The sequence below is a fragment of the Lygodium microphyllum genome, chromosome 6 (assembly GCF_053477565.2).
Source record: "Lygodium microphyllum isolate KBCC chromosome 6, Lygodium_microphyllum_v1.1.10, whole genome shotgun sequence".
Lineage (NCBI taxonomy): Eukaryota > Viridiplantae > Streptophyta > Polypodiopsida > Schizaeales > Lygodiaceae > Lygodium > Lygodium microphyllum.
Window position 1 is genome coordinate 42,017,111 of NC_141140.1, and position 10,356 is coordinate 42,027,466.

General features: G+C 42.1%; 1 pseudogene; it reads right to left on the reverse strand.

The window, feature by feature from the left end:
- Nucleotides 1-6,616: 6,616 nt before the first annotated feature.
- On the reverse strand, nucleotides 6,617-9,361 carry LOC148034498 (large ribosomal subunit protein eL32z pseudogene; annotated as a pseudogene).
- Nucleotides 9,362-10,356: the final 995 nt, after the last annotated feature.

Here is a 10,356-nt window from a genome sequence, read left to right on the forward strand (position 1 = left end):
AGGAGGGGTATTATCGATTCCTGCGCTTCGAGTGGGGACTCCTACACGTGATCCTCTTGCTCCCACACGTGCTCCTCTTGTGTGGTGCTTTGGGGCCATTGCAATTGGGATTTGGGAATAAGTCGGGTAGGTGGAGGGTGTGCTGAAATTCTCTGTAAGTTGGCAGTCCTTCCTTCTCGCAAGGAAACACACGAATTGTGTCCTCCACACGATCTCCAGGTGAAGCACCCCTAAGAAACTTTTAGTGGAAGCCTCTAGGAAGCTTCTTTAATTTCTTGCTTTCTAACAGTGGGCCCTGAGAGTGTCATGATAAGAATGGTTATGAAGACGAAAATGATGATGATGAGGGAGGCGGTGGTCCTGGCAGCATGGCGTCGTTTCAGGCAGAGTAGGGGGTGGGGTTGCATGTTAGGCGGAGCAGGGGGTGGCGCTAAAGACCAGGGGGGGACTCCCCTGATATAGTGGGGAGGGGGTGGTTCATGGGGGGGAGATTACCGTTTGACGGTGGGCTGCCACCCCTACACTTGGGGGATGCATGCCCCCTCTCCCACTCTTACTCCCTCTCTCTCTCTCTCTCCCTGACATGCTGCCGGCAGGGGGAGAGAGAGAGGTAAAAAAATTTAAACTAATTTTGAAAAATTTAAAAGGGGTGATTCTTATGCACGGGAAATGTTACATCCTCTCCCCCTTAGAGGAATCGAGATGTCCTCATCTCGAGAAGATCTGGGGGTATTGTTGGTTAAGAGTATTTTCATCCATCTAGGTGGCATCCTCTTTGGGATAATCTTTCCACTGGATGAGGTATTCTCTCAAGGTCCTTGATCTCAAATGCCTCTCCCTAACATCAAGGATTCTATCAGGCCATAGCTCAAGGACTCCTTGGCTAGGCATTAGAATTTGCTGATCATCAAGTACATGATTCAGATTAGGTAGATACTTTTTCAATAGGCTAACATGGAATACATTATGAATCTTTAGAGTTGTGGGCAATTGTAGTCTGTAAGCATTAGGTCCTAGGCACTTGATGATCTTATAAGGTCCACAATACCTCGGACTTAGCTTTCTGTACTCTCCCAAGGACAATGAACTCTTTTTAGGGTGTACGCGGATGAAGACCATATCACCTTCGATGAAGGATCTGTCTTTTCATTTCAAGTCAGCGTAGGCCTTCTGTCTATCCTTGGCAGCTTGAATGTCTTGTCTTATTGATTTGATTTGATTATCCATGTCTTCCAACATCTGTCTTGAAGCTTCTACCCTCAAAGTTGGATTCGAGAAGTTCAAAGGGGTATGGCAATCATGCCCATACAATGCTTGGAAAGGGGTCATCTGAATACTCTTGTTGTAAGAAGCATTATAAGCAAACTCAACCAATGGTAAGTGTTGAATCCACTTTTTGGGTTTGCGACAGCAGTATTCCCTAAGCATATCTTCAATGACTTGATTGACTCGTTCTATTTGACCATCAGTTTGGGGATGGTAAGTTGTGCTAAAATAGAGTTGAGTTCCAATAGCCTCAAAGATAGCCCTCCAGAAGTGTGATGTGAAAAGAGAGTCACGATCACTAATGATTCTTCTGGGTAACCCATGAAGTTTGAATATTTCCTTGATGAATAATCTTGCGATGTCTGAAGCTTTATAGTTCATCTTGATAGGGATGAGATGTGCGACGCTGGTGAGCATATCTACTTCAACCAAAATAGAGTTATATCCTCCCTGAACTTGGGGTAAGCCAACAATAAAGTCCATACTAATGAACTCCCATTTCATTTGTGGAATGTCAAGTGGTTGTAATTTCCCAGGCATTTTAACATGTTCTGCCTTAATGCGTTGACAAGGCAAACATTCCGTGACATATTTGAGTACGTCTCCCTTGAGCCTTTTCCAATAATAGCTCTTTCTGACCGTATTAAGGGTCTTGGCATAACCAGGATGCCCTGTGAAAGCGGAGTCATGGGCTTTCCAAAGTATCTTCTACTTGAGAGTTTCGCTTGCAGGGATACATAATCTTGTCCTAGAGTAGACAAGTCCATTATTGATGGAGAATTCTTGATACTTCGTCTTTAGTTTCGGGTCTTGATCCTTGATGGGGATCTCCCTTAGCATTTTCTGATAGAGTGGGTCATGATATGCCCCTTCTTTTGCTAGCTCAAGAATCAGGTTGTTTAGCATTGATACCTTTGTGGCTAGAGACCTTACTATTGATGGATCTTGCAAAATGAGAGAATTTAGAAACTCCTTGCGACGACTGAGTACATCGGCAACTTCATTCTCTTTTCTAGGCCTATATTTGATTTCAAAAACATATTCTTACAACACTTCGATCCATCGACGTTGCCTCATATTGAGGTCATTCTGAGTGAAAATCCATTTAAGACTCTTGTGGTCTTACTAAGGAAAATTTGTTACCTAGCAAGTAATGTCTCCAAAGTTTGAGAGCATGGATGACAGCCAACAACTCCAGGTCGTGGGTAGCATAATTCCTTTCATGGCTCTTCAATTTTCTTGAATAATATGCTACAGGATGACCTTCTTGCATAAGTATACATCCTAAAGCAAGTATGCTAGTATCACTTATACCACTTAAAACTCCTTACTAAGATCAGGAAGTTTTAGGATGGGTGCTGATACTAAGCTTTGCCTTAGTTTGTCAAAGCTAGTCTGCTCAGCAAGTGACCATACAATTGCTACTTGCTACTTTAGTAGATCAGTTAGAGGTGCTGCAATCAAAGCATAATCTTTGATGAAAATTCTATACTACCCTATCAACCCAAGAAAGCTACGTATTTCTTTGACAGAAGTTGGTGTTGGCCATTCCAAAACGTCTCTGACCTTAGTTGGATCTACTGAAATTCCTTTTGCTGATACAATGAATCCCAAATATTCAATCTGTTGCTTGAAAAATGCACACTTCTTCTTCTTGGCATAAAGCTTGTGTGCTCTCATTGTTTCAAGAACAATGCGAAGCTGGGGTTCATGATCCTTTCCCTGTTTTGAGTAGACTAGGGTATTGTAAAAAAAAACGAGTACGAAGTCATCAAGATAGGGCCTAAAGATATCCTACATTAACCTGTTAAAGGCATTAGGAGCATTCGTCAGCCCAAATGACATCAATAGGAATTCGAAGTGTCCATACCTTGTACTGAATGCAGTCTTCGGGATATCTTCTTCTTTGATCCTTATCTGATAATATCTAGATTTAAGATCTATCTTTGAGAAGATCCTCGCCCCTTGAAGATGGTCAAGTAATTCATCTATTCTTGGAATGGGGTATTTATTTTTTATGGTTGCTTGGTTCAACCCTCTATAGTCAATGCATAAGTGAAGCGTTCCATCTTTCTTCTTTTGGAACAACATTGGAGCTCCCCATGGAGAGCTGTTAAGATAGATGTAGCCTTGGTCTATTGAGTTGCTCTTTTAGTTTGATAACTTTTGGGATGGACATCTTATATGGCCTCTTTGTGAGATCGGTGCAGATCTTGGCATAAGTTTGATTTCGTAGTGGACTTCCCTTTGGGGAGGAAGTTCCGTCGGATCTTTGGGGAATACATCCACGTATTCCTTTAACCATGAAGGTTCTTCTCCAAATTCGTGATTCTGATCTAGCTTATTCAACTTAATCAGATAGACAGATAGACCCTTTTGAACACCTTTTATTATCCGTGTTGCTTTTGCCAGCTGTATTTTTGGCTTACTAGTCTCACCTTGAGTAGTGACTAGCTCCTCTTTAGAATTGCGAAAGGAGACTTGGCCCTTTCCACAGTGGATATGGGCATCATTGGGTATTAGCCTGGGTATTAGCCAATCCATTCTGAGTAAACATTCATAGATACCTAGGTTCATTACCCTGAATCTCACAAAAGTTGGCTTCCCACCCAGTAGGAATTTCACCTTAGCAATTTGCCTAGTACAAGTGACCTCACGACCATTTGATAATTCCACAAGTAAAGTAGGTGCATCTATTGTGGCTATCCCTAATATTTTTGTACTGGTTGGTGAAATGAAGGAATGTGTACTGCCACATTCAATCAAGTTTTTGAAGCTTTTACCTTGATATTCTGATGGAGTTTGAATCATCGAGAATTGGCGATTCGGACCCTTCTTGTGAAGAGTGGCATGAACCGTTGCCCTCTCAATGTCAGCATCCATGGATGGATCTTCTTCATTGTCCAACTCCTTGATGAAAACATTGGAGGTTCTCCTTCTGGCCATAACGGTGGTTCCTTGGCCATGAGTGGCTCTATTTTGACCTTGGAATTTCCCTTGGCAATGCCCTTTGCCAAGATTGGGACACTCCCTCTTGAAGTGTCCGGGCTTGTTGCAATGGAAGCAACGTGGGTTGCGATCATTGCTTTGTGTTGGAACAAAGTTGTTGACAGCATTGACTCTAGCTTTCTTTCTTTGGCCTTGATTCTGACCCTGTGTTCTCTTAGTCTGAGCCTTAGACATGCCCTTATTTTGATCCTTGTAAGACCAAATCTTGTTGTTCCTTGGTTTGGTCTGCACCTCTTGTATTATTGGAGCAGCTTGAATGAGTGCATCTTGTAGGTCCGTTGAGCGCATTGATTTCAATCGAGTGTTTATGGATGGATTCAACCCAATACAAAATTTTGACACCTACTGTGTCATATCCATTTGGAGGTGCATACTTTAGGAGTGAGATGAACTTCGAATAATATGCTTCAAGGGATAATCCTAGTTGCTTCAAGTCATAGAATTCATTCATCTTTTGTGTGCGGTAGACATGTGGCAGATACCTCCCTCGCACAGCTTCCTTAAGCTTATCCCAAGTGTTTGACCCCTCCGAGATCGCTTGGTCTTTGCACCATTGTTTCCACCAAAGTCTCGCTTCACCTGTTAGCTTAAGTTTGGCGAGCATGGCTTGGTTAGCAGGTGCAATTCCTGCTGCCTCAAAATAGTCCTCCATGGACTCAATCCAGACCTCGGCATTGGCTTGAACAGTCCTTCCCTTGCTATCAAATTCGGGTGGTTTAATTTGTTTGAGAAGGAATTTCTTCTCTTGAGCCGCACAGCTGGGGCTTAGTGCAGGAGTCGAATTTGGAACCTGCGCTTGGGGTTGCGTCTAAACAATAAGATTCTTTACGTTAACATCTTATCATACGTTCTCATATTATGTTAATATGACTAGCACAACTTTTTAGCTAAGTGATTTAATCACTTAGCACCTAAGTTAACATTTATGATCAAGACAGACAATTGTAAAAAATGTTATTTATTCATGAAGGTATAACCGCTTAGTACATTTATTTTGGATAAGTAGGATAGGCTGATTGATACATCAGTTAGGGGAAAATAGGATTGTGTTACAATTGGCTATAGGGATGGAATAATAATATTGAGTGGGGTCATGGATTTTCAAGAAACGGTAAGTCATAGGAAGCTTGGGGTATCCCTTCCTTAGATACCTGTTCTTCTCATAGTGCCCTGACACATTGATTCTGTCATAGCAGAGATCACCTGGGTCACTTTTTCATAGACATACTTATTCTGCTTGAATTGCCGACTGCCAACATGCAAAGTTGTGTTTACGTGAGCTTCAACAAAGATGAACAGCTTCACGATCTTTAAATCCTCCATCCACTTGATTCTCTTCAAGTTGGTCTGAAGGTACGCGAGTTGGTGGGCTGCGAGTCTCCCGTCCATCTCCGCTCCTCATATAGGGGCGAAGGATTATAGATGCAGTCCAGAATATTCATCATGCCAAGCCTCTAACGATAATTCGAAGCATGCATTGCGGTCATGAACATGACATGGAACACCAAGAACTTGCTCCATGCTTCGTGACTCTGCAACCCAGCATCCATAAGTGAGTAAAGAAATATTTTCAACAGACAACATTGCTCTATTGTACTCGCCCTTGTTTATCCCCTTATTCCCTTTATTTTCCTCCATTAAGTTTCCTTTTAATATTTAGATCTCGTTGATTCACTCTAATACCAACTGTAACGTGTTCGCTTGTCCATCTGTGGGACACATCTTAGCAGCACATCGGGAAGAGAGTCTAGGAAGCGCCACCTAGCATGTGCAAGGAATGTCACAGGTTTTGCGATCTAGGTCTTCCCGAGTCTGCCCCGAAGCAAAAGTATCTGGATGTTCCCACTTAGGACTGAGCTAAAGTCAAGGTTTTTTCCCTATCAGCCAAGTCTCTAGCTAGCATCGAGCTCCAGATGAACCACTTTGCATAGGAACAACAGAGTCGAAGCATATTTATGTTGCACTTGGTTCATGGAGAATGGAAAATGAGAGGGATGCGAAGCTCAACCTTTTTGCCCATAAGGCATAGTCCCATTCCGCTCCCCTAAAACAGCATAAATAGGGATTCTAACTCTACTAACTCTAGGTCTTCACAGTTTCGTTATCACATCTTTTGAGAAAAGTTCCCAGCTAACCAGAACCATCCTTTAGTAGGACGAGCCGGAGTTCCTTAATTAACCAATTTAAACACATTATGTTTGACATGCAAAGGCAGCTTCCTTAATTAACCAATTCAGGTTCCTTCATGTTGTCGAAGGGTTTTCGGAAGCAAAGTCGCGACCCCACAGAGGTTCTTGAGAAATTCCAAGATAGAAGATTAATCGAATGAGATAAGGCTATACAACAGTAAACTCCAGACTCTTCATATTGAATGCAAAGATTGTTGATTTAACATGCATCTGTTCAATAAACTTGCTGTTCACAGCCTGAAGAGCTATTGAATCCAAGCACCACCAGTTCCAGTAATCAAAGGCCAGTTTCTGATCAGCAGTTATTAAACCCTGCATGAGTTTATCATACTCTATGGCAATGCTTTATTGCTAGATTCTATGACTCTGCAGAAGGCTAGGTTTGTCTCTAACACCATAAGATACATATAAGATTTCCAGCAAGGGCTGCCACTGCTTATTGATAAAATGTGTTCATGTCTGACAGATCTCACATCCATAATTTTACTACACAAACTTAGAAGAGGGAAAAACAAGGATTCACTTAGAAGTAGTCCTTATCTAAGACCAATATCCAAGTCTTCAAGAACATGGTTACACTGTTCACTCGTGCATAAGCTCTGAATATATGCGATGTCCCAAGGAAAGACAATCAATTAAGCTCAGCAATAAGAGGTCAATCCCTTTTCCTTGAATCTACCACAAATTGACAATGCCATCTAGTGCACTTGCGGCACAGAGCTGCTTAGTTGTGCTTCAGAATAACCTGCTCAAGGTAAAAGAATGTTTTCTTGTGGTCAACCTTCTGCCTCACTTGCACTGTAGCAACTCACTGGTCTAGATTTGCTACAAATCTAGAGCAGCTATCACACATATGATCTTCCACAACATACTCAACAACATAACCTTGTTCCAATATAGACTTTCAGCTCTTAGAGTGCGGATCTGTCCATATAAACCCACCATCAACAAGCCTTACTTTGTTCAGATTCTTCAGTCATTTAATGCAGAATGTGAGCAACTCCTTTGATTCCAATTGTGCCTTAATTCACATTCGTGGTGGTTGGAGATAACTGCAGCAATCTGGTAGAACCGTTCGTCACAGCTATGTTGAGTTGTGCAGCCCGTTCAACAATTGACTTCCGCTTGAGAGTTGAGACATTATGGGAAATCTCAGTACAGAACTTCCTGTTATGCATCATCGGAAGATCTAGCTCAGCAGAGTTCTTCTTAAATCCATTGGGAAGGACATGTCGAGTCTTCTCTTTCGTTCCATAACCAATTTTGGGCATTAATATGCATCCTTTAAACTTCTGCCTGACACGAGAATCAATACCCTTCGGCCTATGCCAGATTGACTTGACAGAGATCTTGCGGTCGCTCTGAGGTTGCTTGTACTTCTTGATGCGCTTCTCCACGAGCTTCTACTTCACAAGGTTAATAAGCATTCAAGAAGAGCTTGACCGATCTTCTGAAAGCCCGTTGCCTGTCCTTCTCTTTGATCCAGAGTGCCCATAAAGCTTCCCTCGATTCCCTGTCTTTTTGCCACTGCATCCATAAGTAAAATGTCCTTCGTTACCTGATCATCCATACTCCACTCTGGATTGTCAGCAAACAGCTTGCTTCTACTAAATCCACAACTAGGCGCAACATTTCAGCACGGCTTTCATATGTGCCTCCTCCACTGGAAAACTGGACTGAATTTGTACATCTGCTGGAAATAATCTACTCTCATCTCAAAATATCTGAGCCTGTCTTTCTTTTCTCCATTCAAAAGCCTCCTGATTTTCTGGTCTGGTTCCCCCTTCTTCTTCCTCTTCCTCGTTCCGTGCAAAAAGCAGGCTCCTTTCTTTCTGCTTTTTCCCTTTTCCTTCTATTATCACCAGCATGATGTCTGTTATGTCATCAGCATCTAGAAATGTCTAACTTGGATCTTCCTGTGACTGAGTGACTGGTCATATAGAGCAGGTAGCTGGTCACATAGAACAGGCAATTCCAGAGACAGAGCACTTGTCTCCTTACAAAGCACACGAAGCTCTTTCTCACAAGTGTCCAAGCAAAGCTTTCCGGTCTTCTAAATAACAGTATCAAACTTGATAAATGCATATGGTCTTGCAGCCGTGTCAATTTGAAATCTGTTCACCTTTTCAAACTCTCTCTTCAAATCCTCAAGATATTGGAATGCCAACTTGTTATGATAAAAGCGCTCACACATAGTCAAGTAGTACACACCACCCTCAATTATATAGTGAAAAACATTTGGCCCAGTTTCAATATGTGCTGAGAGCATTGTATTCCATGCTGTCACATCCGGTTGTGACAAGAACTTAAACATGTTCTCTGCTTTGACTTCCTGCAATATAATGATGCTGAACATAACATCCATGTTAATGCCCTACTATTAGCAACTCCTCTAGGCAATGCTTGAGCAATAGCCCTCCTGGAGTTGCAATCCGTAATGATCACAAGCCTGCATTGCACTCCTCCATAGAATGTCCTGTAACCGTAATGTCCAATCCTTCCACTTCATCAAGTCTAGACATAATTGCACCAACTACTCTTGTACGTAGGCTGTATAAAATCCACGATGTACCATTGCACCTGTAACTCATGGGTAATTCAGATCAAACTGCATCTGCACAAAACACATCACTGCTTACTGATCATATCCATGTTGAACATAACCTGTAATCAATGCACTCCATGATATGACATTTCGAGCTGAAATATTGTCAAATAATTCTTGAGCTTTTCCAAGCATGTCAGATTTTGCATACACAACCAGAGCATTACAGTTAAGTTCCTCTTGCTCCAACCCCCTCTCCACTATACCGCCCAACAAAATGCAAACACAACGACTAATTATGTACAAAGTAACAAATGTCACACACACAACTTTTTGGTGGATTCCACACCTCGAATGCGCAGCAGTACGACATCCACCCCCTCTAATCCTGCGCATCCTTCGGATGGGCCAACTACCCATGATCATTATCGTCAAGATCCACGAACACATCAATCTCTTCATTGTGTATTTCTGGTATATCAACAAGATTATCTGTCATATCATCTATCTCTTCTATTGGAGTTTCTTCTCGTTGCTCTTCTCTTGAAAAATCTTCCAATGCATAATCATCATCATCTCTTTTCTTGAAAATCTTGATTCTTTTTCCTACAATAGGCACTCTAAGCACTGTCCCATCCAATTCTGTCAGCTCATATGTTGCATTATCAAAGACATGTTTGACTATGTACAGCCCAAACCATCTTTTCACCATCTTCTGAAGTGCAGTATGCTGATTTTTAAGGCCGCTATCAAAGACAAATACCCAGTCTCCCTCTTCTATTGCTTTAGGCCGCAAGTGATGCCTGTTGTCAAACTTGTCCTTATTTCTTAGTCTAGCAACCTTCAACCTGTCAATAGCTAGCTGAATATCCTCTAGTCTTCTCTCCAACTGCTGGATCCAAAGATCTAAGAGCTCCTCTCTCGTCAAATCCTCCTGCCAACGTAAAACTGACCAAGTCAAAGCACAAGTCTCAGTTGGCATAATCGATTTCAGACCATACATCAACTCTGCGGGCATATATCCTGTGGTAACACTGTGAGTCGTATGATCAGCCCACAAAGAAAATGGTAGAAGTTTCGGCCATTCTCCAATCCGTCCTCTGCATGCTTTGGCTAATGCTTTCACTATCGGCGAATGCCCTCTTTCACTCTTTCCATTTCCCTCTGGATTATATGCTGTGGTTAAAGCCAACTTGATTCCTAGTTGAGAGAAAAACTCCCTAGCTTCATCTACATCCAATTCACTGCGATCTGCAGTGATCTTACCCACACAGCCATACCTGCAGAAAATTTCTTCCAATAAGAACTTACACACTGCACTAGTGGTCTTCGTTCTCAAAGATCTGC